Genomic DNA, 9667 nt, shown 5'->3' on the forward strand with positions numbered 1-9667 from the left:
TTGCGTTGGTGGAGCGACTGAGCTTTCCCTTTAGGCCCCCACAGAGATGGCTGCAGCTTAGCTTTGACTTCCCGGGGGGGAATGGAGGACTTTGGCGCATGCCGCAAAAGGGGTGTTCCCTCTTAGTCCCACGAGCGCAGCGAGTGTCCTGTCTTCCTCCTTTTTTGTTAGTACAGATCAGAGCCACACGGTAGCTCTGTGGCCGAGGCCACCCTGTAGCCAGGGCTTGGGCCTGTCCTTGCTGGCGGCGTGACAGCCCCGTACTCGGGGTGCGTGTCCCAAGCCGCGGAGCCCTCTGTCCCTGAGCAGCCCGCCCGCCCTGTAATCGGGTGTGGGGAGGCTGCGGCGTTGCAGCCGGCTGCTTTAGCCATCCAGCTGGTGGGAATGACCCCTCCCTGTCCCGTCAGAGGGTGCAGGTTGAGGTGCTGCTTGTGTGTGGAGTGACCTCCCTGCTCGGTGGGTCGAGGTTGCTTCCTAGGCTCCCAAAAACAAGACGTTGGTGATGTTGTGCTGCTGCCGGGCGGGCCAGCCTGTAGCTCAGGCGTTGGCGGGAGCCTTGCGCTCCGCGGGGCTTCTTGGAGAGGGTGAGGTGTGGGGGGTACCGTCCTGTAGGCAGGGCTGTGCGTGCCCCCTGTGTGTGCTTGGGGAGCTGCGTTCTGAGAGACCCCCCCGTACTCGGGCGGGAATGTGGCCCCGGCCTTTCAGAGGCACGGGGCCGCGAGATGTGGGGTTGGGCTTGCGCCCTCCGTGGAATCAGGGTTGGGATCCTGACAGCGGCCTTTGGCCGTGCCGCCCCGCTGCCTGGCTGCTGAGAGTTGTTCCTGCCGCTGGGGGGGAAACCGAGCTCTGTGGCTCCAGGGGTGTCGTCTGTCCGCCCGCCTGTAATCAGGGTCTGGGTGAGTGAGCGTTTGTGCTCTGCTGGCAGCCTGTGTGGGGTGACCGCCCCGCTAGCGGGGTGTGGGTCGAGGTGCCCCGGACTGGGAGAGAAGGAGCCTCCCTCGGGCGTAGGGATGGGGGCTGCCCTGTAAGTCAGGGAGCAACTGTGCCCCGCAGTCCCAGGCCCTTTGCAACGGAGCCAGTGGCTGGGGGTCCCCTGTAAGCAGGGAAGCTGACTCTTTGGCCACCGCTTTTTGCGTGCCCAGCCTCATTTGCCCAGTCTGCCCGCCTCTGTGATCTCCCGCGGCACCGGCTGGGAGTCCTCCGTGTGTCAGTGAGGTGAGGAAAAGCTGTTCAAAGTAGTTTTTGCTGGGATGAGCTTGGGGGCCGGCAGGGGGCTGGGGGGGGAGTGGGAAGGGGGGGGGGGGGAGGAGGGCCGGGGAGAGGGTTGCAAGGCCTTCCTTGGCTGGGTGGTCGCGTGCCAGGTTGTTTGGCGATGCTGCGTTTGCCTTTTCCTTCAGGTGGGGGGCTTGCCACTCCGCAGGTCTAACGGTGTCCCCGCTGATGTTTCAGGAGCTGCTGCAGAAGAAAAGAAGCAGCGGCGTGGGGACGTGGGAGGCAGGAGCGAGCAAGAAGAGGAAGCCGAAGCGTGCAGATGCGGGGGGGAAGGAGAGAGGCACCCTGGGCAAAGCACCTGTCCCGTTAGCGGGGGCGCAGTCCCACTTGAGTTGAGCGTTGCCGGCGCCTTTGGCGATCTGGCCGGCTTTGTGCTGGGCGACCTCCCTGTAAGCAGGGCTCGGGTCTTTGCTTTTGCTGTAGTTGGCCTTTTGCCTTGCTGCTCCTTTGGCTGCCTGGGGAGCGTGGCCCCCTGTAACGCAGGGCGAGAGCCACCTCTCCGCACCCGAGTGGGAAACGGAGCTCGCCGGACCCCGAGGCCACCCTGTAAGCAGGGTAGTGCCGTTTCCCTGCCCCTCTTCCTCCTCCGGCCCCTCGGCCTCGTTGCCTGGTGGTGGCCTGTGAATGCGACGGCCCCGTACTCGGGGTGTGCGTCGAGGCCTCTGGCTTTACCTGCGAAGCCCCTTGGCGCGTTGAGGTCTGTGGCCTCCGTGCAGGCTAGGGACAGGTCACAGGCTCTTGTCTGTTGCCCGTGGTTGTGGGTTTATTCCCAGGGTTTGGCTGCGCTGCGTTGTCCTTCCCTTCTGGAAAGTCGTGCCTGTGTGTGTGTTCCCCTTCCTTTCCGTGTTTGCGTTGGTGGAGCGACTGAGCTTTCCCTTTAGGCCCCCACAGAGATGGCTGCAGCTTAGCTTTGACTTCCCGGGGGGGAATGGAGGACTTTGGCGCATGCCGCAAAAGGGGTGTTCCCTCTTAGTCCCACGAGCGCAGCGAGTGTCCTGTCTTCCTCCTTTTTTGTTAGTACAGATCAGAGCCACACGGTAGCTCTGTGGCCGAGGCCACCCTGTAGCCAGGGCTTGGGCCTGTCCTTGCTGGCGGCGTGACAGCCCCGTACTCGGGGTGCGTGTCCCAAGCCGCGGAGCCCTCTGTCCCTGAGCAGCCCGCCCGCCCTGTAATCGGGTGTGGGGAGGCTGCGGCGTTGCAGCCGGCTGCTTTAGCCATCCAGCTGGTGGGAATGACCCCTCCCTGTCCCGTCAGAGGGTGCAGGTTGAGGTGCTGCTTGTGTGTGGAGTGACCTCCCTGCTCGGTGGGTCGAGGTTGCTTCCTAGGCTCCCAAAAACAAGACGTTGGTGATGTTGTGCTGCTGCCGGGCGGGCCAGCCTGTAGCTCAGGCGTTGGCGGGAGCCTTGCGCTCCGCGGGGCTTCTTGGAGAGGGTGAGGTGTGGGGGTACCGTCCTGTAGGCAGGGCTGTGCGTGCCCCCTGTGTGTGCTTGGGGAGCTGCGTTCTGAGAGACCCCCCCGTACTCGGGCGGGAATGTGGCCCCGGCCTTTCAGAGGCACGGGGCCGCGAGATGTGGGGTTGGGCTTGCGCCCTCCGTGGAATCAGGGTTGGGATCCTGACAGCGGCCTTTGGCCGTGCCGCCCCGCTGCCTGGCTGCTGAGAGTTGTTCCTGCCGCTGCGGGGGAAACCGAGCTCTGTGGCTCCAGGGGTGTCGTCTGTCCGCCCGCCTGTAATCAGGGTCTGGGTGAGTGAGCGTTTGTGCTCTGCTGGCAGCCTGTGTGGGGTGACCGCCCCGCTAGCGGGGTGTGGGTCGAGGTGCCCCGGACTGGGAGAGAAGGAGCCTCCCTCGGGCGTAGGGATGGGGGCTGCCCTGTAAGTCAGGGAGCAACTGTGCCCCGCAGTCCCAGGCCCTTTGCAACGGAGCCAGTGGCTGGGGGGTCCCCTGTAAGCAGGGAAGCTGACTCTTTGGCCACCGCTTTTTGCGTGCCCAGCCTCATTTGCCCAGTCTGCCCGCCTCTGTGATCTCCCGCGGCACCGGCTGGAAGTCCTCCGTGCGTCCGTGAGGTGAGGAAAACTGTTCAAAGTAGTTTTTGCTGGGATGAGCTTGGGGGCCGGCAGGGGGCTGGGGAGAGGGTTGCAAGGCCTTCCTTGGCTGGGTGGTCGCGTGCCGGGTTGTTTGGCGATGCTGCGTTTGCCTTTTCCTTCAGGTGGGGGGCTTGCCGCTCCGCAGGTCTAACGGTGTCCCCGCTGATGTTTCAGGAGCTGCTGCGGAAGAAAAGAAGCAGCGGCGTGGGGACGTGGGAGGCAGGAGCGAGCAAGAAGAGGAAGCCGAAGCGTGCAGATGCGGGGGGGAAGGAGAGAGGCACCCTGGGCAAAGCACCTGTCCCGTTAGCGGGGGCGCAGTCCCACTTGAGTTGAGCGTTGCCGGCGCCTTTGGCGATCTGGCCGGCTTTGTGCTGGGCGACCTCCCTGTAAGCAGGGCTCGGGTCTTTGCTTTTGCTGTAGTTGCGTCAGTGAGGTGAGGAAAAGCTGTTCAAAGTAGTTTTTGCTTGGACGGATTTTGGATGGGCTGGGGTGGGCGGGATTGCAAGGCCTTCTTTGGCTGGGTGGTTGTGTGTTGAGTTTCTTTGCTTCTCTGAGTATTCCGTTTCCTTAAGTTGGAGGATTTTTTGCTTATCTTGTCTCATGCTTCTTGTTTCTGTTTCAGGTGCCGCTGCAGAAGAAGCGGCATGTGGTGCTTGAATGCAGGGGGCAGCATTAAGTGTAAAGTACTGGCTGTTAATCTTATGTCTTGTCTTTGGCCTTTGGGAGCCACTGTTTTTATGTGTGTGGAGGACTTGATTGCTCTGCTTTTGATAGTGTTTTTTCCTGTGTATTAGTTTGTTTTTCATGTTGGTCTTCTGTTGATATCTACTATTAGTCTCCTGCATGTGTTTAATTTTGGTGTTAAATAAAGTCTTTTTTTCTTTATATCTCTTTTTTCTTACTGGTTGAATTTTTTTGCCAACCTCTATCACAGAATCACAGAATGGGCTTTGTTGGAATCGACCTCAGCTATCATGGTTCTACCACACTGCCACAGGCAGAACCACCACCCTCCTTATTTGATAGTACACCAAGCCTTGATTGCCTGCTGGGACAGGGCATCCACAACCTTTCTGGGCTGCCTATTCCAGCACCTCACCTCTCTCCTAGTAAACAACTTCTCTCTGACATCCAACCTAAATCTTCCCTCTCTCAATTTGAAATCATTTCCCCTTGCCCTGCTGTTATCCATCCTTTGTAAGCGTTGGCTCCCCTCCTGTTTGGAGACTCCCTTTAGGTACTGAAAGACTGCCATTAGGTCATCCTGCAGTCTTCCCTGCTGTTCTCCAGGCTGAACAAGCCCAGCTCACTCAGCTTGTCTTCATAGGGGAGGTACTCCAGCCCCCTGATTATCTTTGTGGCCCTTCTCTGGACCTTCTCCCACAGCTTTCTGTGTTTTCCTCCCTCATTATGGAAAATCATACAAGCTGAGGTGAGGATATTGGTGGATTTTGGTGCCCAGGGCTGACCGATGTAGCACAGCTCTTCCCTTAATCTTGCCCATGTCTTGTGTCAAGCAGTCTCAAGTGCAAGTTTTCATCCAGGTAAGATGCCTCCCTTCCATGTTTGCTTGTGCTTAAGTCTTCTCCCATTGCATTTTTTTTTCAGAGCCTAATCTAGCCAAATGCTAGACATTTATTTGCATTTATGGGACAAGTGGGTTGTGCTCAGGGGTAGTTGTATGTCCCTGGTTCCCCATGAACTGTTAGTGTTGTTCTCTGCTGGTTCTTCATTCCTTCTCTTTTTTCAAACTGGTTGTTACTGCATGTTCTGTGATAACTTGGTCTTGATTGATGGGGTAGGTGATTTTGCTTCTATGATGCTGTGGCTAATTTGGTGGGTAGCTTAGTCATTTGAATCTTTTGGCTCTTTTCTCTGCTTCCTGGGTGGGGGGGAAGGAGGAGAGACCAGGACAGGGGATGCAAGTAGAACTAGCTGCTGTCTAAGAAGGAGAGCGGGGTAAAAAGCGTTAAAACAACAATGCCAGCAAATGGGAAAGGTAGAAGGATAAGTCATCACAAAGGGAGTAGCAAAAGGTGTGATATGTTCTGATATCATCTTAACGCTAAGAGTGCTATCTGAAGTTAAGTTCTGATTGGTGTTGTAAATCCAGTAAAACTTAAATAGGTGTAAGTACTCTGTGTACAAGCTTCAATAATATTTTTGCAGCAATGCACAGGGATACAAATAACTTTTCCAGTATAGATTTTCCTGAACAAGTATCTACAGCGTCCCACCTCAAATATGTGGATCAGCCAGTTCAACCTTGCAAAGACGTCTGTCTTTCACCTCCCTGCTTTGTTAGTTTATCTTTTCAAAGAGAACTGTGAAATCTTTCAGAACTTGCCATATAATATTCTTGTTTCGGGTAGAAAGAAGAAAACCACTTTTGCCTGTAGGTATACAGAGCATGCTGAAAAGATCATATTTTCAGACTTCCTGCATAATTTAGAATTGTTCTGGATCAAAGGCCATTTTTTGAATATGGGCTAGAAAATGGGAGCATTAAACTGAGTGTATAAATTTCTATAGTCTGACAGTCTCAATGATACCTTCATAAACTAATTGCCTTAATTTGATGGCTTTTATAGAAAAAAGAGTTTATAATTAATAGGTCTTGCAAAGTTGGAGATAATCCTACAGAGATGATTCTGTATTTTCTAGTAGACTAGATAGAAATTGTGTGCGAGAGAGATGTCTGCGTATACTACATATATCCCAGCTATGTATTTAGAGCCACGTGATGCTAGGTATCAACTTACCAACTGTATGCTCCACTTACCTACTGTATGAAGTCTCCAGCGTCAGCCTTAGGACCCTGGAAGGCATCACAGGGGTGAGCCAGAAAAACCCCACAGAAAATAAAGTAGGTACCAATAAGTGTTTCTCTACACGGATTTTAAATTAATTACTCTTAAGACTTTCCTGTGTCTAGCAGTTGAGATGCATTCCGAGTGAAATAATAATAGCTTTTACTTGCATTTTAGCTGGATTATTAAGACTATATAGTAATAAGTTGTTAGATTCATATGTTCCCCTTTGACATTAACAAGTTTTTGAGTGGAAAAAGATATGCCATAACTGGAAGTGCAACAAGCTTGAAATGTGTATCACAAATTATAATTGATTTTGCCTTGCATTAGTTTTGAGCTTTTACAGTACAAAATAACAACAGTATACAGAGTAAAATAATATAGTTTTCATTAACCCAAGTTATTCATGAAAAGTTGGGGAAAAAAAGAAGCATAAAAGGTCTAAGCAGATAGCAAAACATTTGATCTTTAATAAAGAAAACTTGTTTATCTTCTAATGAACAGCAGCATCCTCTACCATTGCAGCCTGTCAGCACCACACCGCTGTAACTCCATCTGTCGGACCACTTAGTTACATATCTGTTCCTCTCCACAATACTCAGTTTCTGTGTTTCACTACCTCAAAAATATAAAGTTTTAAAATATATTTGATTTTGAATTTTTATGTAAAATATATTTCCATATAAAATATAATACTATCATTTTTTCCAGAACTGTATCTTATATTTTCCCCTTTACCCTTATCTGCTGGTAAAGCAAAGCTGGCACATACAACCCAGTAACTACAGAGAGTGACTGTAAAACTCCTGCTTGCTTAGGACAAGCTGCCGAAGTGCTTCAGACGTGGGCTGAGAAGGGAGAAAGAGAGTTCCTTTGAAACAATGGCTGCACACACATTCACTGTTCTGCAACCTGTACTGTTTTCATTTTGTGACATGTTCTTATTTCTTAAATTTACTGGTCCCTTATTTTGGAGAAGTAGCTTCCACTGAGAAATGCTGTTCATAGTTTTAAAAGTTTATTAATAGGCTACTTCTTTCTCCAAAAAAAAAAAAAAAAAAAAAAAAAAAACAAGTGTGTGTTTTCTTTATTGGCATGTGTTATAATTTCCTAATGCACAGTGTTAATTATTGTTGACTGTCCCTACCCAGCCATCCCCTTATCTTTCCTGCCCTCTAGCGACCAACCAGGTTTCTAAGTAAATTAAGCGCTCTTCAAAAATCATGTCCCAGTTAGGGCAGGTCATGCCACTAAAATAAATGTGCTGCATAGCTAGAGGCTACTACACAAATGACACACACAGAATGGCCATCATACCACCATGAGCCTCTTCACTGGCTGATAGCAGTGGCGGCAAGACTCCACTCTTCCTCTATGAAACCCCCTGCTGCACCCACTGGGTGAGAGCTGGTAAATGTATTTCAGCAGTGGTGTTCTAACTCTATTGAATTTTACTGTTTATCTCATGGAAGAAACAAACGTTGAAATATGATTTAAAAGTAGATTGATTTTTTACATGATGTGACCCTATAAAAGGCAATCGAGTCTGAAAAGCAAGTCTTTGACTCACTGAATGGCTAATCGAACTTTGCTCTTAGAGTACGTTTAAAAATGATTTTCCATTCGGCATGTCCTGCTGTGGTTTTACACTCCAGCTGTTGGGAAACTGTAGTGGAAAGGGATGTCAGCCTATAGGTAACTTAGTGTAATGGTATGAAAAGAAAGGGGAGTTCCTCTATTTAGATCTAAAATAGCAATACATTTTATACTCAGGGCTTTTTCTAACTCTCATTGTTTTTCAGCGACATTTCAGAGTGGTTTTTGCCAATGAAGCATAAGTAGAGCTCATACCAAACTAGTAAAATGAGTTCTAGTTGTAAACTTCTTTCAAGGGCCTTGGTAACAGGATGCATTCACACGGACACAGGTATTTATTCTTCCACAGACACATAACCTCTTGGTCTGCTTTGAAGCAGAAGCACTGATACTAAGGAACATGATTTAGTGGGCAACATTGGTAGCAGGCAGATTGTTGGACTAGATGATCTTACAGGTCCTTTCCAACCTTAATGATCCTATGAATTTGAACTTAATGCATTTGCTACTTCTGCCGTAGGCCTGAAGAAGCATCTATGAACTCAAAAGCCTGTATACTTTTTCCAGCAATGTTTTCTCTCTGCAGATCTTGTTTTCTTACACTTTGTATATCACGCTATTATCATGGGTAAAATGAAGAGCGTTTCTCAGAAGTATGCCTTGTGATTTCTGGCCTGCTCACAGACTGCCTGCTTCTTCCAGACGGGATGATGTGACAAATAAATACTTAAGATCTCTGAGAGGTACTCTGCCATGAGTCTCCCCAGCAGAAGACAGGTTCAGGGGGACCTGGCAGTGCCCATTCCCTGCCTGCACCACACTAGTGGCTGCCTGGGGTCCACTGGGTCTGACCCACACTACCTCTACGAACCCTGTGACCTGAAGAGGAAAGGCAATGTGATGCTTCAGGGAGTAACCACAATTCTGGCTCTCAGCATTTATGTGCTCTTTTGTTATTTATTCTGTATTTCCTCAGTATTTTTGGACAACGTAAAGCATCCTGTCAGAGAAAGAGAGTTTTGCAGCTATTTTTTCCATAAACCCCCACCCTGCCTGTACCCTCAGTATTTTCAGCCCTGTTTGCCTAGCTGGAGTTGAAGGATACAAACCACAGTGCTGCAGAGGAGCTGCTGGGAAGCTCTGAGATGGCTGCAGGCCCATACACTGTATCTGTGACAGTTTGTGTCAGAGCATTATGACTGCATGCAAAGCTGCAGACGAATTATGTGTGTGACAAGCTGAGGAGGAACAGTGCCCACAGCCTGACATTTTCGTACCTGCAGAGCACAGCTAGCAAGTGGAGGAGAGCCAATGGGACAACACAGGGCTGCTTGTCACTGTGTGCTTGCTGTCACTGTGCTGGCTGCATCGTTTGGTCTCAGTTCTACTGTTGGCTGTGTGCCTATTTTGGGGCTAAACTACACAGCCAGGAGCACTGGACCTTGACCTCTTCCTGCAGCACCACTGTGGCCTGGGCAGCTGGTACTCTCCCTGCAAAAAAAACATGGGCACAATTAGGGTTAGACATTAGCAGGGACAGGTAGTCTGGTCTTAAGTACCTTATTGCAGAGAGGGGTGGTGTTTAACAGAATGGAAGTGACTAAACGGCACAAATTAGCAGCTAGATCCCTTTCCTGGCTCTCAGGCCATTTAGTTTACTGTTGTAACAATAGCCTGCAAGTTCAACAAGTTTGAGGTACTTATCCTTCCTGCCTGTGGAACAGGAAGCTCCTGGCCCCTGTCAACTACCTTTTCCAAAGTGTTTTTGAAAGATTACAGCATGAGTGGAAAAATGCATTTCAAAATTGCCTAATTAATCCCCTTCTAGTTAGTCCCAACTAAGCTCAGACTTCCCCATCAGGCTTGTTAGGCTTAAAAGAAAAAAAAAAAAAATATATATATA

Source organism: Lagopus muta, chromosome 5 (genome assembly GCF_023343835.1).
Source record: "Lagopus muta isolate bLagMut1 chromosome 5, bLagMut1 primary, whole genome shotgun sequence".
In the NCBI taxonomy this organism is placed as follows: domain Eukaryota; kingdom Metazoa; phylum Chordata; class Aves; order Galliformes; family Phasianidae; genus Lagopus; species Lagopus muta.